General features: G+C 40.5%; 1 protein-coding gene and 1 long non-coding RNA gene across 3 annotated transcripts in view; one reads left to right on the top strand and one right to left on the bottom strand.

Annotated features, from left to right (window-relative positions):
- The window catches only part of LOC126384742 (NXPE family member 3-like), a 105,454-nt gene that overhangs the window by 25,285 nt on the left and 56,802 nt on the right, over positions 1-23,367 (top strand). The window lies entirely within an intron of this gene.
- Positions 19,622-23,367, bottom strand: part of LOC126384748 (uncharacterized) — a 22,304-nt gene continuing 18,558 nt past the window's right edge. For both annotated transcript variants that reach the window (XR_007569337.1, XR_007569338.1), the window contains 2 exons: positions 20,128-20,208; positions 19,622-19,963 (listed from right to left, as the gene is read on the bottom strand). This is a non-coding gene — a long non-coding RNA (uncharacterized LOC126384748). The remainder of the gene's footprint in view (positions 19,964-20,127; positions 20,209-23,367) is intronic.

Below are 23,367 nucleotides of genomic sequence, written 5' to 3'. Positions count from 1 at the left end.
TCAGAGTTTCCTATCTCAGAGTAGATCAACTCAGAGTTCAGAATTAGACTCAGAGTTTGTTGAACCTGCTTTGTGAAACGGACCCCTGGTCCATTCAGGCATTCACACACAGTGGTTACCACTTTGTATTAAAATCCCACTCTTTTATTAATAATAGTTTGAGGAAATAGAAAAATTAAATAGCCTTGACATTTTTAAATAAAAACCTTGGGCACAGGAATGGGCATCAAAGACTGATAAATTATGAGATAGGGATTCATAGTCTTATCACACAACACACAATAAATAAATGCTGAGGTCAGCACAACAAATGGATCATTACAAGTCACTACATCAAGCACAAAATAATACACCGGAGCCTGAAGAACCACCTGCTGGTTTTCCAGTATGCCGGTCAGCTACAACAGCACCAGAGAAAGAGTTGTGTATAAGAAGGCGACATAGTATTGGCATTACACTGCTGTTGTAGGGGATGCGAAATTAAAAAACCTCCAACATACTTACGCACATTTGGCGGCATCGCTTAGATGTGATGACCACCACAAAAACAAACCAGAGCCCAACTTCTTATTCCCACTGCTTTCAAACTGCCTTTAGTTCAGTGTCAGTCTGTGGCATAGACAGTGTTGTTGGTTGAACAGACACACTGTGCGCCCCTCAGTATACTTTATCTGCTGTAATAAATCATCATTTTTTTATTTATTGATTTTATCTGAATTTGTTAAGTAATTAGTAACTAACTGAAATAGACACGTAAAGTACAAAGTACAGTGTTTGTCCCTGAATGTAGTGGAGTAGACCTACAAAGTAGCTTGAAATGGAAACCAGTAAAGTATCACTACCTCAAGCACCATTCAGCTTTTGTAAATGGGGGCCAGATTAGATAATGTGAAAACACCTGGGGGCCAGCTGCTTCTTGCATCGTGTTGGGGTTTTTTTTTTCTTAAGGGTTACAAATGAGACAAACACAACTGTTTTATCTTTCAGTGAAAAAGTAATCAACTCCCCACAGCTTCTGAAAGCAGCAGCACTTGCTGTTGGCTTTATGCTTCTTTTTTGTGGCCATGTCTGCTACTTAGTGGAAAATGTTTGCTGTTATAGCTTGTATACTGTGTCTACAAACTGCATGATAGTCCTGCCATAATGAGGTAAAAGGAAAAGATGCAAAGTGATCTTGCTTGATTAACCAATATTGTGTGGCGGGTCACATATTATATTTTGAACAAGAAGCTGTATGTTATTAAAAATCAGTCTGCAAGCCATGATTGGCCCCTGGGCCAGACTTTGAACTTGCCTGCAGTATCTCAAAACTGTACTTGCATACAGTCTTCAAGTAAATGTTCTTATTTCCAGCACTGCCTGGAAGATGAGGAGAAAGGCCTTTTATCAGGATAAACTTTATAGTACAGCAGATAAGCCAAAAATTGTGCATCTTATAAATGTGGCGAGGCGCATTAAGTGGAAAAATAGGGAGAGGACTGACGGTGCTACCTGGGGGAATTACAACCCAGGAAACCCTTTTTCAAGAACCTTAAAGAAGCAACAGACAGCATCTTTTCCTAAATATATCATTATGAAAATAATGTGGGATGCACAGGGTAGTGGCCACAGTAAAATCAGACTAGCAGCGTTTACATAGGTTACTTAGTGGCTTTGCAATTTTTTCAATAAGCTTCTGCCATTGGGGGCGAAATTTCGCGGAAAAAAATCTGCTTTACGGCAGGAAACGCATCATGCATTGCGAAACTGGTCGGTCAGCCAATCAGGGACTGGAGCTGGTCCTTACAAGGAGTTTTTTTTTTTTAGTTGGGCATGAGATAGTTGAGTCACGAGCACAATGGCAGACGGACAAAGTTTGGAAACAAGTGAAAAATGGCCTTGCAAAAGAAAACGAGCTTCTCTGTCTGAGGAAGTGAGGATGCACAAAAAGGAGAGTGATAAAAGAAGAGGAAAAACAAGAGTAAACCTCAGTCAGGCGTTCAAGAGATGGAGGGAGCTCCGTGACCAAAGAGGCTTCAAAACCAAGTCCAGCTAGCTTTCTTTCTAATGGATCAATAAGAAACACGGCTAAATGTTAGCTAGACGAGAGAGGACTGTACTGTACTGGCTGCTAGTTCATTCCTAGCTGGCCAGCATCGCAAATCGCCGCAACCAGGGACCGGGTAGCGAGTATTGGTTGGCTGACATCCTCGTTACCATTCTACGGCAGCCCTCGGACAGTGATACCCCCTCCCTTCCTCCTGTTCTCTTCTCACGGAGGCAGCCTTGGACGGACATCGCCCAGCTAAGTGAACACTGGACTTTGTTTCCCATTCAATTTGAGCTCCAACCGACCCCATGTGAGGGCAGCCTTTGCAGCTACTGGGCACCCAGCATCTCCGACCGGGAGAAATGGAGTAAAATCCTCTCCTCCGCTCCCGTTTGTCTGGTGAACACCTCTCCTCTGTCAATACACTCTGCCAGTAATTTAATAATATTGATGCCAATTGTAACATTTGAATGTTTTAGTAGTAAGCCATGTTCTAAGCGGGATAATGTATAGTGAGCCGGTGACAGTTGAAAAATAACTCTGCTGCGCGTCGGGGATCCATTCCCCTGTCGGAGTTATTTTCCAACAGTCACCGGCTCACTATACATTATCCCTTATGTGTCTACTGTTGTTTGTACTGATACTGTACACATTGGTATAATTTACTGTGAGTTGTACTGGTACTGTGCATTCTGGTATAATTATTTGCATTACTATTTGTTTTTCTTCAGATAAATCTGATAATTGTTGCTCGGTCTCTTTACTTATTTATTTAGAAGAGTGTCCACACACCTTCTCATTCTACATATACATAGAGGTATACTGGTGGCTTTACAGCCTACATTTTGATTATCTCTGATCCCCACGGTCAATTTGGTCATTGCGACAGTGCGAGCAACACCGCTGATGCTAGGTGGCGCCAAGCTAAAAAAACCAAAACAAATCCTATCTGTTGCCTCTTTAATTTGAGTTGAAAAATTAGGAATAGGGCACACTGAAACAAGGACAGAGACATGATGTCAAAATAAAACAAATGTTTTATTGAAATTGTGAAAAATAAGCAAATAGGCAGGGACTGGAGCTGCTGGGAGAAAAAAAAACATTAATGGTCTTATCAACACAAATACCAATAAGGAGAAATTAAAATACTGTTTATTACACTTAACTTAAAGGTGATAGGTATAGGATTCATACTTCCCGGTCAGTAGGTGTTGCACTCACACTCGCCTACTCTCACTCCACTCTTCAATTCTACAGGTTGCCAGGTTCGTAAATGACAGACACTGGAGACAGTGATGTCAAGTGAAGAGTCTTTTGTGGTATAGTAATTAAAAAAAAAAAAAAAAAATCATGAATCCTCTCGTGTGCCCTGTAACACACTGTAACAATCTCCGTAAAGCATTTTTAGCTCTACTCGTCACTAATGCTAACGTAATTAGTCAATTAGGATCAAGGGCTTAGGAATGAGTTTAACATTGGGGGCACATGTCGTGAACCTGACAGATCCGTAAATGCATGGGCGTAGCGGACGCGGGGTACGCATGGGACATGTCCCCTGCACTTCCCGTATCTGTGCCCTCTGTCCCCCGCAGTTTTTACAACCGTTCAATTCATTTTTAACGTGTGGTAATGTGTTTTTCCGAGCCGTCTTTAAATGCACTATGAGTAGATGGCGGCAGGCAGCATACATATACTGTCCTGTTGTGATCTGAATCAATCACACAGATGCAAACCAGCCAGCAAGACGCAAAGTACAGTTGCATGTAGATAATGTTAGCTAAATGATGACTAATTAGTAGATGCCAATATATCAAGTTAAACTAGTTAACAAGAATACTAATGTTATTGTTACCATATGTTAAATCGCTTGCTAGCAAGTTTAATGCTAGGAATAAACCCACTCCTTCTTGATAAGAACTTGTGCTCACTATTGCTTTACACATATTTTTTTAATCTTTATTGCCATAATAGAAAGAGCAGGGTCAGGGAGGAGACAGTGGACCAGAGGCCAGCAAGGATGATCATACAGGGTCTTCACAGGTGGGGAGAGAACATAACTGGCTGAGAGAAAATATCTATAGCATAGAAGTGACTTTGAGGTTAATTTCCACAGCTATGTCACCACTACTATTCTTAATCCTGTTCATAAATTTTGCTTTGCACATTTATTATCTATATTATTGCAATAGATAAAGAGGGACAGGGAGAAACCAGGCAGGTATTTGTATGGAGATAGATTTGTTTCATAATTATGTGTGTGCAGATTGTCAATCTGTGTGTAAATGTGTAATCTGTAAATATAAAACACCTTCCACAAATACAAAAACAGATTTGTAAATTCTCCGAAATATTTTGCAAGTATAAAACGGATCTGCAAATACACAAACACATTCCACAAATAAAAAAAATATCTGTGAATACATTAAATTAATTTGCAAATAAATGAAAAGCATTTGTGAATATCTTCCTAACATTTACAACTTTCGAACAGGCATTTGTGAACTCAGTTTTTATTTGTGAATCAAAAAAACATTTGTAGATCTCAGTTCTACGCGTGTGGATTTGCTTTTTACACACACACACGGAGTTTTGAAACCAGCTTTCCACCGGTACAAACGAAAATGCACTAATATCCCTCGGCCATTTGTGGATAGCATGTGATCACCCAGCTGATGACATCATTTCCGCATGTCAAAGTAAGAGCACGCAGTTTTTCTATGAGGTGCTTTTTTTTTTTTTTTTTTAAATAATCAGAGATAAGTAACGTGCATTCATTGTTTTATGTTAATGTCATACAGTGAGTATTAGTGTGTGTTTATTTGTTCTATGTATCTGGCACACACTTTTGTATACATTTCTGTTTGAGTATGAAAGGCATGGTGGCTTGGCTGCTTCTTCAGTTGGCACTTATCAGCCAACTCATCCTTTATATTTTTCATTTATTCTTTCGAGTAGGATTAAAGTCACAAAGCACTTCACATCTTGTTATTAGTGTACTCTTACTAATGTAGTTGTAATGTCTGTGCTGCTGAACCGCACCGTGTTTAGTTAGGTTACATCTTTTCAGTGAAGTTACGTTAACTGTTGTAAGATATGACAAGTGGCAACACTCTGGTTAAGGTCTTTGATAGAACAGCTGTTGGTGTTGGTAGCTCTTTTTATTTAGAAATGTGGTATTGTAGTTTTATTGTTCATTGTTAATATGTAGATTGCGCTAAGCTAACGTTAGCTACTGAAACGGCATCTGCTGCTATGGCAACAGCAAACATTCATGTTGAGAGCTGGGGGGACGAAAGCAGGGTGCAGCATTTTATACATTGTTAATAGACCAGAAGTCAGTACCATTCAACCTAAACATTTTTTTTTGATGAAACAGCTATACATATGACCTTTAAGAGTCTTGATACAAAATCTAAAACCACCAGTTAGATATAATATCCAGTCTGAATAAAGCTAAACTAAACAAAACTAGGGAAAGTGAACAGAGGCCACAGGTGGAGAGGCAGACTACAGTGAGGGGTGCCACCACCAGGTCACCTCAGATGCAACACAGCAACTCTCAAGGCAAAATGGTGCAATCTACACTTGTGTCCCGGTGCTCTTACTGGCATGCATAAAGTGCAAGAAACTCATCATAGGTGCCTAGCCTCCCAACACGATGGCACTCAACTGAAAGAAAAGAACTGATACCAAAAGAATTATAAACAAGTAAACAACCCAGTTGGTTTTATTACCACAAAATATGTTAAATTGTTGCAAATCAACTATAATGCTAACTTACAGGAACAAAACAGGGCATTGGCAAAAACACAAAGCAAAACAGAACAAAACCATACAAAACAGCAGCAGGTTTACCTACAGAGGGGAAAACAAAATTAAAAGCGCTGACCAGACACAACAGGAAAAACTCTTTTTCTGTATCTTTATGATATTCCCCCATTCACACACACAGGAGCAATGGGGCATCAGTATCTTGCTGAGGGATACGTCGACATACAGACTGGAGGAGCCGGGGATCAAACCGCTGATCTTCCACTCTACCTCTGATCCATAGTCAGTGAAAATATCTAAACTACTATAACAAATCTTTGCACAAAATTGAATAATGCTGTTCTCTTTCTTTTTTAAGATATTTTTTAGGACATTTTGCCTTTATTGGACAGGACAGGTAAGCGGGGGAGGGGGGGGGGTGACATGCAGCAAAGGGCCACAGGCTGGATTCGAGCCCGGGCTGCTGTGGCAATAGCCTTGTACATGGACAAAGTACGTTCTCTGAATAAATAAAATATTAACCCAACCAGTCTACACTCCAAACTACAATGTAGGCCTGTGTTCAGTTACAACAATCAGGCAAAGTGCAGTCTCCTCTCCTCTCCTCTCCTCTCCTCTCCTCATTCTTTTCTCCTCCTTTTTTTTTTAGTCACACACTAATTCTTATAATGATCTTCTGAATCAAATGTTAATGTTCTTAAAGAGTCCCAGAGAACAGACCTGTGATGGGGGAAATAAACATGAGTTTTTGGCTTAAAAATACATGTGGAAGTGGGAAGGTAATTCAGTCAGTAAATAACACAGCACTCTGTCAGCTCTCTCTCCATCACTTTTTTTTAAAAAAAGATTATTTTTCTGGGCTTTTTGCCTTTAATTGACAGGACAGTGTGTGAAATGGGGAGACAGAGAGAGAGAGAGAATGGGGACTGAGACGCAGCAAATGGTCGCAGGCCGGACTCGAACCTGCGACCGCTGCAGCAAGGCAATGCCTCTGTACATGGGGCGCTGGTACTATCCACTATGCTACCGATGCCCCAACCAACACACTTTTAAAAGTTTTAAGAGAAGCCAGTCTAGTCTACTACTACCACAACATGTTTCACCAATTAAATATATTTTTTGCAAATTGAATTTGTCACAAAGAATCCTGAATCATTTAATTATTTATCCTTTAAATATTCTGTTGTCAAATGCATTGCAGAGCCCTCAGCAGACTGTCTAAAAGGTAAATAATCATCTTGGTTTAACAGTTACATTTAAAAGGCAACTCAGGATGTTGTTCAAAATATAATATCATTATCCCACAATTTGCCAAAGAATAAGATGCAGATATTAAATGTGCTTTATTTTGAATTTATTTATTTGATGAAATGGTGTTTATAGTAGTAGTTTGTTTGTGACAATGTCATGATTTCACAGGTAGCATCTCAGTTACTATGGATAGAAATGTCATTAAATTGGCTAAATGATTAGTAGTAGTAAAAGTATTGAAAATGTCCATATTTAATAATTTAATTTTCGCCACCATTTCACTTCATTATTTAAAGTTTCACAGCTTATAGCTTTGATCAGTATCCTTTAAAAAACAGTGTAGGGGATTGAGTGCCTCCTCATGACATGGTGTAGATAATAAGTTCCCTCTGTCAGTTGTGTGATCATTAATCAGTAAGGTTAATATCAATATGCCATGTTGCCTGGTGTGAGTGAGGGTGCTTGTTTTGATTAAAGCGAAGAAGTGAGATATGGGGGATATCTGACCCTCTGATCAAGCCACCTCTAAGCAGTGGCTTTTAATGTACATCTTTGATTAGCCAAAGCTCTAATGTTACTGTTTGCATCATTCAAATGCATATCCTCCGATGACACTGTGTCCTCATATGAGAACATCACATTTTGGCTTTATTGGACCTTATACTTCATGCTACTTAACTTAGACCTGTTGTCCTAGATTGTGGACACTTTTTTGTGCCATCTAGTAGTAGTAAGAACACACTAATCCATGTAAAAACAAGATGGTAGCCAAGTCAGTCTGCAGCCGATCCCGACACAAAAGTGGATAAGGTCCAAAACCGCATCAAATTTTATTGTTTATTTATGATTAATAGCATTTATAGTTTGATATGTCAACAAATTTCACCAATTTTAGCAACAGTAACATGCTTAGTAGCTGTTGATTAGAAAGTATTTGTTTGAAGACATTGGGAATTTATCATAAGCTCACTGAAGGACATTGGGACCATATCATCATCTTGTTTGAGAATATTTTTTATTATTATCGTCTTGTTTGAGGATATATTATCGTGGACAATGTTTAGTTTTTTTATACTTACTGGGTCCTACTGATCCCAAATACCTAGGCAAAATTAAAAACGCGTACCTAACAAAAGTTCAGGTCTCAGGAGGATAAACAACACCAACATTTAAAAAAGCAGTTGGTCTTAAACATTGAAATGATTCAAGCTTCACTGAATTACAATTAAATGAAATGGCTGGCTGTAACATCACATGTTGATGAAAAAATAAAAACAAAAGAAGTTCTTGATATAGTTTATTAATCTGTGACAATGATTCATGCTGCAGTGTTGTCTGTAGTCACAACCCTCAGATTCAGTACCTGGAACAGAGTGTGGATAGCCGACTCAGAAATGTAGCTCGGGTTCGGTTTGGGTTCGGCCCACATGGTGTAACCTTAGTTTGCTTTGTAAACATGCATGTTATATATATACAGACTCCTAAGCTGTACTTTCTGAGGCTGTGTATTGTACCCACCCGCAGCCCATACAGTACATGAGTTATTATGACAGTTTAAATATAGAACAGATAAGGACCTGTACCTGTCGTACCTGTCGTCTCCGCCCTGGTTTGTAATTACATAGGCCTACATCACTGTGGGCATTGTATTTGACAAGCAAACAATGGCCGCGTTTCCTAGTTAAGAGCGATCTTAGGGCTTAAGAGCGCAGTTAAGAACGTCTTTGGTAAGAAGGGTCGCTAAGATAAGAGTGTTTCCCAGATGCCCTTCTTAGGATCGCTCTTACGATCGCTCTTTAAGACTCTCTTAACAGGAGCTGACCACTGCAGCAGCTCTGAAACTAAATCAATCAATGTTAGGCACATGCACATCGATCACCCACCACTTAATCGGCGCATAAGTTACACACAGCGCTGCTCCCTAATGCACTAATTCCCCGCTGCTCATGTGTATGTGTTCTAATAATTCTAATGAAAAACTAAGATGATGAATATTTGTTAATGACCTATTTTCATGACGAAAACAAGACTACAACTAAATAAGAAGTAGTCTTGGTAAAAGAATTATGAGGAAATGTATTATATTTAAACAAAAATATGAAAGACGGACGCATGGACAAATGAACTTAAGGACCTGTGATGTGTAGTTACTACTGGCTGACCAGCGGGGGCGCTGTTAAGTTATGTACCTGTTGAATGACCTGTAATACATGCAGAGGAAGAAGCCAGTAAACAGAGTCAAAATTGAAACACACAAGAATCTCCGTCTGAGTCATTACACACATCATTGTTATAACTACAATATATGACATGGTGTCAGAACTAAACAATGGAGCAACTAAAGCTGCCGAACAGTTTGTGCCTGGAAGGAAATTTGGCGGAAAACTGGCGTTTGTGGATCCAGAACCTCGACATACTGAAAGAAAAGTTTCGGCAGTATTTTGAGCCAAGGAGGAACATAACTTACCTGAGACACATTTTCTTCACGAGGGTCCAAGGAAAGAGTGAGTCAATTGATGCATACGTGACTGACCTGAAAAATAAAGCGAAGGACTGGCTGATAAGAGACCACGTAGTGTGTCATAAATGATTCGGTCAGAGCCAGACTGCTCAGGGAACCCGACTTGTCATTGAGTAAAGCTGTTGATATCTGCAGAGCTAACGAAGCTACACAAAGCCACCTGAAAGCTTTGCATGAAGAAAATCAAGTGGCAGTGAATAAGCATAAGTAAAATGAAGCTAACAAAAATGCCCAAAGACAACAGTGTTAATGATAAAAGTGAGTGCAGTAAATGTGGATACAAACATGAGCCTCGCAAGTGTCCTGCCTTTGGCCAAACATGCAAAGTGTGTTCAAGAAAAAACCGCTTCGGTCGCATGTGCCGAACAAAGAAACCGAAGGAAAGCTATCGGAAAATGGAGAGAAGTGTGAATGACATTGAACGAGAAGAGAGTGAAATGTTTATTGGAGCTCTTGAGTCAAAGAAGAGTGGAAAGAAAAAAAGTCTCAGGCCTCTAGTTTCGCAGACCGGGCAAGGCGGAGGCGCAGCGCACCTGCGCTTCGCCAACTGGGTGTGGCCAGGCGGATTTTGCAAGTTTGGCACACCGTGCGCGCTGGCGCAGCTACTCCTCTTTCCCACCTCCGTCCCTCCTACCTGCGCAAGTCGGCGTGGAGTGGGTTTTACACAGCTGATTCACATCGCACCAATCAAATGAGCCCCTCTCCTCGCCCTTAAATGCACCGCGCGAAGGCGTAATGACAGTTCCAATAAATAAAATAAATTGAACATTGAAATAATTTGTTTTGGGTGATTTAGCCTATATTTAATGTGATTGAGTACACCATAAATGTGTGAATGGATGTACTCCCTTACGGTTCACATAATTGATGGCTTGGGTATCTGGGGCGCGCAACTGTACATGTGTGCAGTCGATTGCTCCCAGTACTCCAGGGAATCCACATTTCAACAAGAAACCTCGCTTTGTTTCCAGCTGGCTCTCAGGTGTGGATGGAAAAATTATGTGCTCATTTGCATGTCAGACTAGACTAGACGTCACTGCATGTATAGACGAATTCGGCAAGTGATTTGTGTATGCTGCCATCTTGCGGCAGTGCCATTGCTGCGGTGACGTGTCAGTCATCAATTAATTATGCTGTCATTGTAAACTGACTCTCTACAATGACAGCATCTTGTATAGCTGGATTGATGATGTTAGACAGTGGCCTCCGGTAACTGATGAAGGTAACTTAAATGAGTACCAATATTAATTTAGAAATTAATCATTTGTTTGAGCGATAAGCAGGAAAGATTAGAGTAATAGGGAGATAATAGACTGTATCTGTATGTAACACTGTGTAATATAGCATATGTTACGTGTGCTGATGTTAGCAAGCTAGCAGCGTGACATTTAATCATTATGGACAGGCTACGTCTACGACTAAAAAAACAGCAACATGTGTTTGTGTTTTGTTTTAGGTATTCAAGAATATTTTATTGATGCCTGGCCTCCGATGACCAGAAAAACGGCAATTACAGGTCTCTGATTGAGGGTCAAAATTACCTGAGCTCCGGATGGGTCGGGCAAATTTTACACCGCCTTTTAGATGACCATCACATCATATTGAAGGGATCAGTGAGACATTCACAGTCCATCCACTGTCACCACGATGTGGAAGTAACCGTGAGAAGGGAGGGTGGCCAGGTTGTACAAGTCAGCTGTGACTGCATGGCTGGGAGAGGGTGCTGCTGCAGCCACACTGCAGCTCTCCTGTACAAGGTGAAGGAGGCTGTCAGGCAGGGTCTGACTGGCATGTCCTGCACGGACCAGCTCTGTATATGGAACAAATCTACATGGCAAAATGTCTTACCTGACACAGTACAAAACATACAGGGTCCTTCTGAAGGACCCAGTAAGAGTGTAAAAATTGCATCAAAAATATTCACAAATGACACAGAAATCATGCAGCTTCTTACCTCTCCTGAGAAGGCTGGCTTGGCCAGAATCCCTGAAATAATTTTAAATCACTTGCTGACTGCCAAGCCACAGGAGGGTGCAGAGAATGAACTCCCCAAAGATCACACAAATTGTGCTGAGCAAAAATGTGACCTCTGCAATTCAGTGTTTGAAAAGTGACAAAGATATGAGGGAACAAATCAAAGAAAAAACAAAGGGCCAGAGTAGTCAGTTATGGATTGACAAAAGAAAAATTAGAATAACAAGTAGTGAAGCAGCAAAAGTGCCCAAAGAAACAGACCCAGCCAATTGGATCGAAAGAAAATTAAACGGCAAGTTTATTGGAAATGAAGCAACAAAGTATGGTCAAACATCTGAGCCTTTGGCCAGAAAATGGTTCGAGGATAACACAGGGCAAACAGTGGAGACTACAGGTCTCATTGTGGATGAGGAAGAGAACTGGCTTGGTGCCAGCCTTGATGGACTCATTGACTCAGAGACAATACTGGAGATTAAGTGTCCTACACAGAAAAAACTGGAGGCACACAATAGCAGCCTGGTACAAATGAATCAATCAAATAAAGATGATGTAAGACACATCAATGGATCATATGTGTACTGGGTTACTACTGTCAAGCAGAGCATGTGAGCGGAGTGGGTGAAAATTTCCGCTCCTTGCTCGCAGACCTGTCACTTTGCACCGCTCGTCCGCTCCGCTTGGTTCTGCGCATTCTTCGCTCCGCTCCATCATAAATTTTATCCCGCTCTACTCGCTCACCACTCCGCTCAAAAAAACTGCGTCGTACTACCCTAACCTGTAATCTTCTATTCACAAATAAACCAGGGTCTGCCCATTTTTCTGACAGCCCATTGGTCCGACATCCCATTGTTCCGACCATATTAAACCCATTGTTCCGAAGTCCCGTTGTTCCGAAATCATCATGATGCCCTGTGGTTAAGGTCTGGTTAGGTTTAGGCACAAAAACCACTTGGTTAGGGTCAGGAAAAGATCATGGTATGGGTTAAAATGAAAAAGAAAGTGGCAAACACATAAGCCGTGAGCCTGCTTCGCCTCAAGCCTTTCCCAGCTGACCCAGAGCCGGTCACGGAGCTGCCGGCGGGAGCCGTTCAGCACAGCGAAGAGCTCCCCACACAACCCAGACCCCAGAGTTAATAACAGGAGGTTATGGTGTTTCATTCTCTCCTCTCTATGACACTTGTGTCTCGACCAGTAGCCTACTTTTGTCGCGTTTGCTGATCCTCTATGGTACACAAATACAGTAATAATCACATATCGGAACAACGGGACGTCGGAACAATGCTACGGCGCCAATAAAACATGAGCTCGGTAGATTCTCCGGGGAAGCCCTCTCCCCGCAGCTAGGGAATGTTCTATGGGAACTGCCCATTGGTTCGACCTCCCATTGGTTCGACCTCCCATAAGTGTGACTAGGCCATAGGTTGGACCGATAGAGGGTCCTATTGGTCCGACCTCCCATTGGTTCGACCTCCCATCTGTCCGACTAGGTCGGACCAATAGGAAGTCGAACCAATAGGAGGTCCCGTTAGTTCAACCCGTCTTTGCCTGCACACCCCCTCCAGGCTTCTTCTGTTTTCTACTGCGCTGATTTTCTGTTCAGCACCAAGGACAGCGCTACACACTCTCGAGTAGAGCCCTGCACGGGCCGAGCGCGACTCCGACAATGATTATTATTATTAATTAATTACTTTCTGCCAAGTGCTTTCATTGAAGCGCGCAGCTGCTCTCTCTCTCTCTCTCTCTCTCTCTTGATCGCTCTCTTACCCTAACCCTGGTTATTTTCTGAAAGCACAGAGCAAAGAAATGTCTTTTTTTCCCCCCTGGTCTGCTGTCAGCAGAGAGCAGCGGCTGCATTTTTTCCCCCCTGGTCTGCTGTCAGCAGAGAGCAGCGGCTGCAGCGGGGAATTCAGCACCATGGACGGCACGCGTAAAAAGACTTGACAAGCGTCTCCTTTAAATGTGTTTGCTACTAGTGAAATTATACATAATAAATGAAGACAGTGACATATTTTCAATAAAAAACAATGAGTTGAACGTTCATTTCAAGCTTTTGTAGTACAACGAGTTTCAGAATTGTGCGAGTGCGGCCGGAGAGCGGGCGGCAGTGTTTGATGCAGGAAACTTTCCCACCAAGCTACTGAGAAATGTAGTTAAACTACAAACGTCCGCTACTGTATAGTGACGCTACTGCCCAACACTGCTGATATGTATCAAGCTGCATGGCACGGTCCCAGGGAATTGTAGTTTTAAAAAAATCTAAGTGCTTTTCCTAGATTTGGAAGTTGTAAATACTGAATTGAGAGTACACTGTGGACTTTAAGGGGATGGTAAACACACTTGTGTAATCAGATTTTAAATATCTAATTTCTAAATGGGTGAAAATTAATTTTATCCATATTTTACCCATATCTGACAGCACCCCCAGATGTTGACTGCACTCACATGATAGTTGAGGTCAAGAGCTCTCTATAACAGTTGGTCCCATGTCTGTACCCCCTTTTGTTGCTGAGTTATAAGCCCTCAAACATGCACTGAGGTCAAGGTTTATTCATGGTATTTGTCGGCTTTTGATAATTCCTTTTTTTTTTTTTTTTTTTTTTTGTTGCTGCTGTGCTGCTGCTGCGCCGTGTCTCCAGTTGAAAGTGGCTTTGCTGAATACATTCTACAATAATAAATTAGATTAACTTTTGGTCTATAATATTGTTGGCTATATTACGCATTTTAATAAAAAAAATTAAGAATAAAAGAAATAAACACCAAAATAATTAGTGGAAACTTTTTTTTATTGGTACTCCTCCTCTCTGAATTCTCAATGAATGAATGAACAATGGAAGCGGTTCAGCCGCAGTCCCGCCGGCTGGCGCAGTCACTGTTGAGATTCGTTTTTTATTATTAACAAAATGTTTTTTTATTGACCGTATGAATGGTTTTGTTTTCAAATAAATATTTAGAAACTAAAATGTATGCTTTGGTGTACTTTTAGAGAGTTTTGCAATATGTATAGCCTACCTATGTATCAAAATGTATAACTTTCAGCAGCGGTCTGCCGCGGTTGGAGGTATAAATGCTCAGAAGTGTAGTGTGTTTCATTTTTGTAACTTAAAGGCTTCAGAAAACATACAAGACACATTTTTAGTAAAAGTCATAGGAAGAGAAGCTTGTAGGTTTTATCTAAACAGAATTATTTGCATTATAAAAACCGTTGTGGCGGCTCTAGGACAAGTGCACTTACATTGATCACTTCCATAAAATAAAACGAGAAATTGGAGAACATTGAAAAAATTGTTAAAATTAAATTAGGGGACTGATCACAGATGCATGCAATTGCAATGTGGCCAATGCAATAACTGCTCTTCTTCTTGCACATTTGCACATTTCTTTTAAATTATGTATTTTTATTTGCATTTAGTTTGTCATATTTGATCCTATTTTATACAGATTTATTTATTATATTGTCTGTTATGCTCGACATTGTACCTGCTACAAGACAAGAGATTGCTGCCAAACGAAGTTTCGTTGTATCTGCTGTGCAATGACAATAAAGTTTCTTATCTTATCTTGTCTTATCTTTCTGCCATGTGCTTTCATTAAGGCGTGCAGCCGCTCTCTCTCTCTCTCTCTCTCTCTCTCTCTCTCTCTCTCTCTCTCTTCTCTCTCTCTCTCTCTCTCTCTCTCTCTCTCTCTCTCTCTCTCTCTCTCTCTCTAGAGAGAGAGCCCAATAGGAGCCATCAAGTCAAATCAGGATTAAAAACTTTCTGGAAAGGTTATAATCGCCCCGAGCTCAGCTTTGAACAACCAGTAGGTAAGCTACTGAACACAATTTAACCCATTAAGTTCCGTTGCGTGGTTTTAGAGATATTCTGCAAAATATGAAAGCTGCCGCTTTGAGTTCTGAGGGTTAACTGACTTTTTATTATTTTTAAAACCAATCTTGCTGTCGGCAATTAGGCTATGCGTCACTACAGTACTATAAACTCTCAATAGATCAGATTGCTTGTTGCATAATATGTAACAGCCTGTAGATACTGTGCATGCCTTTCACTCCCGCGGCCCGAATGGAGGTGAACGGTCAGAATGGACAGTCGGACTTATGGGACCTCCCATCAGTTCGACCTCCCATTAGTACGAACAGGTCGGACTGGTCGAACTAATGGGAGGTCGAATTAATGGGAGGTTGAACTAATGGGAAGTCGAACTAATGGGAGGTCGGACCAATGACATGGACCCCCATTCTACACGGTACCGCTGGCAGGGTGGAAATAAGTCAAAGTGTAGAGGAGACGGACCAGGTTAAGCGGCCGACCTCCGAAGCCCTCTCGCCTCTCCCCGCAGTTAGGGACCGTTCTCCAAGGTAATGCTGTTTCTCTTCTCAGTTTCTTTTCTGAAGTACACAGTAAACTCCATAGTTTTGAAAGAAAATAGTGTGGGTGTGCGCAGGTGCAAAGATGCATTCTGGGTGGGGCATGAGCGACCTGAGCGAAATTGGAGCGAGAGATAAGGCTCCGCTCCACCTTTTTAAAAAATAGCCGCTCCTCGCACAAAATCCTCCCGCTCCCCACTCCGCTCTGCTCACATGCTCTGCTGTCAAATACAACTTGCAATGCATTGTGCAAAGAAAACAAAATGCAAATTCTTGGTATGGAGCCCCACTGAACACATCATTTTGGATGTTCCTTACAACAGGGACTGGACAGAGGAAAAAATCTCCCACCTGAGGAAGGTTTACTTTGAACATGTCCTACCAGCAATAGCTACAAAAATAACACATCAGGTAATGGAAGTTCGTGGACTCAAGTAGTTTTGCTCTGACTTTAATGAGGACTACAGTGTCATACAGTGAAGACAGAGCTGTAATTACAATGTTAAGTAAACAGTAAGAAAAGATCACAAGAACAAATATACATAAGGACAAATTACACTTACTGCAGGACAAAGTAACTGAGAAAAAGATCTGTAAGAAAAAAATATGTTTAGAGCATCTCTAAACTTACATTTAAACTGTGGGGAGTTTAAAGGGATAGTTCGACATTTTGGCAAATTCGCCTATTGCCGTAATCCCTATAGTCATATGAGTAGGTACATTACCTTTAATTATCAGTGCCTGCTGTTCTGAGATCGGTGGGGCAGAGCTGCCTGCTGCTCGGCGCACAAAATGGAGGTGAATGGTACAGCCCCCTCTCTCCCTCAAAACTAATCAAATACACCATCAAATGACTCCAAAACGCTCTTGTGGACAACTTGTAGCTTACACATTCACCACCTTATGAAATAATAATGTAATATTATGAGACAGAGTTGTTTTGAAGTCAAATGCAGAGCCGGAACTACATTCCAGACATACAGTACTTGCTGGGCGGAGTGATTTCAAACAGCGTATGTTTAGTGCAGTTACTCCCGTCATCAAAACAACAAGTTTGTTGAGAAGAAGCCAGAATATACAGAGGAAGAGTTACAGGTTTTGGAAGAAGAGAGAGCAAGAAGAGAGGCTGAGGCTGCCAAGCAACCAGGGGCTGAGGGGAGACCCAGAGCCGGCATGGATTGGTGGTGTAAATGTGGGGCTTACTGGCCACTTTATTAGGTACACCTGTGCAATCTAATACAATCCAATACAACAGTTTACAAAGCTTTTACTTTTTCAGCTTTTGTCAGAAAGGTGATTATTCTACTTTATTATTGAGGTCGTAGCGGGTGGTGAAAAAATCATGGTATAGTCGTTCTACTGAATTGCATTAGATTAGACAGGTGTACGTAACAAAGTGGCCCGTGACTGTATGTTACATACATATGTTGATGGTGGGATGGGACGAGAGTACGCCTCAAAATAATCACCAGAACACGGAGAGAACATGCTAACTCCACACTCATAAATTACCACAACTCCTGAGGGAACAACAACATAAAATGTTCCCTAGCAGTCTGTTTATTCCCAACAATGAGAAGTAATGCCAGTCACTTCACTATATGCTGTGGGAAAGCACTTTTCCATAACATAACCACAACAACATGTGCATTTTAGCCTTATTTACCATGCTTGGGTTGTAGGCTAATGTTACTCAACATGGAGGTAATTAACGTTACAGCAGAGAGATTGCTGAGCAAAATACACAACGATCACTTACCACGTCTGCTCGTTTTGTGATGCCGACAGATGGTATGGCATTATCTTTCAAGAAAAGCATTTGAACCATTCCTGAGCTTCTGCGCTCCATCCTTTCACTGTAGTCCTCCAGTAAAAAATGGTTGGAGCAAACAAACATTTTCCGGACCATGTCTTCGGCTTGTTACCGCAACCTTTTACAATACATGTTGTCTTCGGCTTGTTACCGCAACCTTTTACAATACATGTGTAAACCATGATTTACAACAACACTCTAAACTTTTCTCAAACCTTCTGCTGCGTCCAGCTGACGATACCGCAAATGCAAGGCTGCAAGCAATAACTATGGCACTGTCTCAGCTGCGCACTGTGTCACTCCACCCAATGGTTTACTCAAGAAAGTAATTCCGAGTATTTGCTTCATGTGTCGTAATGTTACTTAATTATACATTATTATTTCATAGCGTGGGGAATGCGCAAGCCATGCGTTTTCCACTAGAGCGTTTTGGAGTCACTTGATGGTGTATTTGATTAGGTTTGAGGGAGAGAGCAGGCTGTATCGTTCACCTCCATTTCAGCTGGCAGCTCTGCTCCACCGATCTCAGAACAGCAGGAACTGACAATTAAAGGTAATGTACCTACTCATATGACTATAGGGATTACGGCAATAGGCGAATTTGCCAAAATGTCTTACTATCCCTTAAAGTGGGTGGGAGGGCAGTGGGAAAGACATGAGGCTAAAATACACTGTTAGGTCAAGAAGACAACTACACACTGCTGCTCTAAAAACAACAGGAAGTTAGTTCATTTGACCTGTTCTGTCAGCAGTCCCAGCAAGGGCAATTACGAAGTTCAAAGCTCTGACAACCCCTTTGCCACAGTTTATGCCAAACATACATAAAATCTATCAACACAAAGATTATTCACATTTTAAAAATCAGACTCACTGTGAGGATATCATTACCTTTGATTTCCATATTGTTTCTGTGTGGTCATAGACAACATTTCTTGTAATTTAACGTAATATAAATTTTGCTTCATTGCCATCTATCCTTTAACATAAAATGAATTGGAGGAAAAAGGGAAAACAAACTAAGAAAATGAACTAAGAAAAACATACTGTACTGTGAGGACAAGGACAAAATGATTGTAAGCAAAATGACAAATATTACTATTGAAACAATGACAAATGAAGTATGACAACTGGCACTTTACGTGTCTGTGGAACACAGTTGTTGGTTCAATCTTAGTTCACTTATTCCTATTGTTTCTAGAACTCATTGACTTAACTTTTTTATGGTTTCTACTGGAAAACAATGTTAACAAAGGTGTTCAAAAATGTTACATGTTGATGCTTCATTTTACTTTTTCCATAATGATAATACAGCAGATATTAAACATGAATTAAAATTAAACAATTTTTTTGTAGTGTGCTCATCTTTTCTTCCAATGACTTATGGAGAATACAATTACTAGGGCCATATCAATCTTAGTTTTCCCCAATGTCCTCTGCAATGTGACATAAATACTCATCTCCCTCTTGCTTTACCTTCATCTATTTCAAATTCCTTGTCTTCCTCAGTTTCCCCCCAAATCAACTCAGGTTGCAGGTTACACAGGCCTGCACAAATACTTACAATAATCAACATGTTTTACCCTACCAGGGATTACATTACTCAAAATTTTGAAACATTTTAACCTTCTAATTACACATTCAACATGGATCAGAGTATCTCTAGGCAGCCAAGCAATAACCTTTTCTCTCATGAACTTTGCAAGTACTGGTCTCCACATTGTGAAGATCTCACGGGCTGTGGTCCTGCTTATCCCAAACCGTTTACTTAAGTCTGTAAACATCAAAGATGAAGCCTCATTAGAACTAGTAATAGTTGTTCATGGACCGCCAACTTGGAAACTTTTGGCTGTAGGAGAAAAGCCATGATGGTGTACAAAAGTTGCCAAAAACTGTCAATACGAGAAAAGCCATGATGGTGTACAAAAGTTGCCAAAAACTGTCAATACCTAGGCCAGTGAAAAACTTTGAGTCTTTGTCATCCAAGTCGCAAGCTGACACTGACGGTGCAGGATCAGTTTGTGTAGCACTGTCTTTTGTTGACTTGTTAGAACAATAGTTATGGTCTATAGTATCTGGCCACTGGATGCCAACATCACATTTCTGCAGAGGCACAGTATTTTCGAAATTGGTGACATTTACTTCAGCTTCAGAATCCATTACTTCAGGTTCATCACATGATGTGTTGTCTGTTAAGGGCTCGAGACATCTTCTCTTTGGGGGTGGTCTTCCATATGGCAGTGTTTCCTGAGAAAGTACATGAAAACAGAGAAAAAAAGCACCAACATCTTTGAAAACAGTAAAATACAAAACCAACATATTGGAGAGCACATCAATTTGAATCTCTTAAATTTCATATTGTGAAGGCAATTAATAAAACTCGTAGTTATTCATAGAAAAATCAAACTTACATGATGTTCATATCCCATACTCAATACAGGGTATGGGTATTCCTTCATTGGTCTGCCATCAGGGAAGTGTATTCCACACACCTTGAGAGTGGGGGAAAATGATGAGAGAAGTGGCGACCCCACATTTAATTATTATGTAAAATACTGGTCACGACATTACTGCAGTGACCATAATTACAGAAAACATAATTGAAATACTCTTTTTTAAATTCAATAATTTCAGCATTTTTTAACCAAGCTTCCATATGAATCAGGAGTTAGGGCAGCACATTTTAAATTTCATTGATTTCATTATTGATCAGATAGGGAAAAAAAAAAACATTAAACCTACCTAGATATCAGATAATCAGCTGATAATCGCTGGACTTACAGTAGACAGCATCTTGATACATGTAACTATATTTTGCTTTTACTTGTGCTTTTAATACTAAAGCACTTTTAAGAAAAAATAGTTTAAGACTTATACCCAAGTACTATTTATTTCACTTTTATCAAAATAAAAACTTTAATATGATATCAATGTTTTTACTCAAATATGAATTTTAGTTACTTGATGAAACAATGGAATTGGTAGAAGAACTTAATAAAAAATAAAAATACAGAGGTGTAACAGTGAAATGTGGATGTCATTTGATGAGATTTTCATTTAAGTGAAAGTACACAGGGCTTAGCAACAAATTACACTGTCCGTATCAAAACTAAAGTACTTATTATGCAACAAAGCCTCGGTCAGAGGAATATATATATCGCATTGAATTTATGATTATTGATGCATGAATGATTATTGATGTGTCACAGTGATGTAGTCGATATTGTGGCTGGTAAATGTAAAGCAATTTTTTATGAGTATTTATTTCTATGTAGTTTATTTCGCACAAGACCCAAGACACTGTACAGTGATGCTGCATCCCGTTTTACTCGGAACTTCAGAGCAACTTCTGACAAGGAAAAGCGCAACGTAGTCGTCCAAGTTAGATCCACCAAGCCCGACTCCCCTAACATAAACACGCCTGACATGATAGCAGTTTGGCTGAACAATTACTCTTAACTTTTAATCATGTTTTACACTATTATCAGTGTTTTGTGAAACACGTAGTTAATGCACTTTGTATTAACCATTCTCACTTTCATTCAAGTGATTTAACGTTATGTTTAAATGAGGTATTTGCTCATATGTAACGTAAACACCGACTCCCCATGGCTAACATTAATAATAATAATAATAATAATAATAAAACTTTATTTGTATAGCATCTTTCAAAACACAGTTACAAAGTGCTTTACAGATCAAGTAAAAATAACACAGTCATCAAAATCATTGAGAAAAACATAAAACCAAAAACCTGATCTGCTTTACAGAGTGAGATAAAACAGTCAGGATAAAAGCATAGAACCACGATCAGCAATAATGATAATAATAATAAAACAAATAAAACAAGTAGAGTAAATGAGGTAAAATCAGATAAAAACAATAAAAGTGGCAAGCAACAGAGCTACTGTAAAAAAGCCTTCCTGTAAAAGTAGGTTTTAAGACATGACTTAAAAGAGGGCAGGGCAGTTTGTTGACCTTAGCTCCTCAGGCAGGGAGTTCCACAGCTGAGGGGCTCTAATAGAAAATGCCCGATCACCTTTAGTGGCTAGGCGGGCTGTGGGAGCAGTTAGAAGGGTCATACCCGAGGAGCGCAGACAGCGGCTAGGCTCATAGGGCACAAGTATCTCTGCAATATATGAGGGAGCAAGGCCATGTAGAGCTTTAAAAGTAATGAGTAAAAGTTTAAAATCAATCCTAAATTTAACCGGTAACCAGTGCAAAGTAGCAATGACGGGTGTTATGTGGTCTTGTCTTCTTGTATTAGTTAAAAGTCTCGCAGTCGAATTCTGGACGAGCTGGAGACGGGAAATGGCCTTTTGACTCAGTACTGTATATATAGAATTACAATAATCCCATCTGGAGAAAACAAATACATGAATAACTTTTTCATGGTCTGCTTGGGATAGGAAAGGTTTAACCTTAGTGATACTTCTGATTTGCAGAAAGCAGGATTGCACTACTTTAGTAACTAGTAATAATTTGTTGCTCAAAACACAGCTCTGAATCAAAAATAATACCCAAATGTTGGGATTCACAGGACCACAGATGATTTATCATTTGGTAAAATCATCACTGATTTCAAGGCTTCTTCCTCTGCATGCTCTTTGTCTTCAGACAAAGAGAGCTAGGTGGCACCCATCTCCACAGGAGGTCTCACCTCACACCTCAGTGAGACTCAAGTCCCAAACTTGATTGGACAAGACCTTTTACAGTGACATGTGACTCTGTGATGTCACAGGCCTTTTGTACAAGATCTGCTCCCTTCCACAGAGCTTTCTCTTCTCTGCTCCAACCGTGGAGCAGTGCTCTTCTCGCTCCAGCTGCTGTAGCAGCTGCACACCTCTTCCCGTTTGGGCCTGGACAGCAGAGGCCTGAACCCCTGCTCCATAGCCCAAACCACTAAAGGGAGGGCAACTGATCACAGACTCTCTGGCAAACACAAGGTTTGCAAACCAGCTTTCCAGCAACAAGGAACTAAGTGAGTTAGCACCCAGCGTCTAATTTTGCAAGGACCCCGAGCGACCAGCTTCCTCGGATCAGAACCTTTGGAACAAAGGACACCACAAAGACTGTAGCTGAAACCACACCTTCCCAGCCTTCTTCTGCCGGCTAACAAAGCAGCACCACTGAGTGACTCTTTCCTCCATCCATTCAAGGATCGGTAATATAACAACTGGGCATAGCTTATCACAGCTTTACAGGCTAAGCAAGACTGTTTAACTTGTTGTATGTGATTTAATGCTGTTTACTGAGTTATTGTTGTGATAGATTACAGTTAGGTCATTGATTAGTTGGCTTCGCCAAAGCTAAGTGTTTAGTTTGCTAATACTGTTCACAAACATATTCTTGCATGCAACTAAACAATCTCTGCACTAATCCAGACCGTTTGCAACACACGTCACATTGAAACAGACTCATTAACAAACAGGCTTTCAAAAGAGCTACATCCAAACAGGCATTTCAAAGTTCCCGCTACTTTTCCTTTGTCTTCGTCCTGACCACACGGTCAGATGAACACCTCCCCCTTGAAGCCAGCCTTGATTCGGCCATTTTGGTAGTTCTCTGTTGTCTGCCATTTTGTTTTGTAGGCCAAACGGCTACTTGATCACCACACCCGCCTTTGTCTTTCTTTCTCTTCTTTCTCTTTC

The sequence above is a fragment of the Epinephelus moara genome, chromosome 23, assembly GCF_006386435.1.
Source record: "Epinephelus moara isolate mb chromosome 23, YSFRI_EMoa_1.0, whole genome shotgun sequence".
In the NCBI taxonomy this organism is placed as follows: Eukaryota; Metazoa; Chordata; class Actinopteri; order Perciformes; family Serranidae; genus Epinephelus; species Epinephelus moara.
This window is presented reverse-complemented; position numbering and strand designations above follow the sequence as displayed.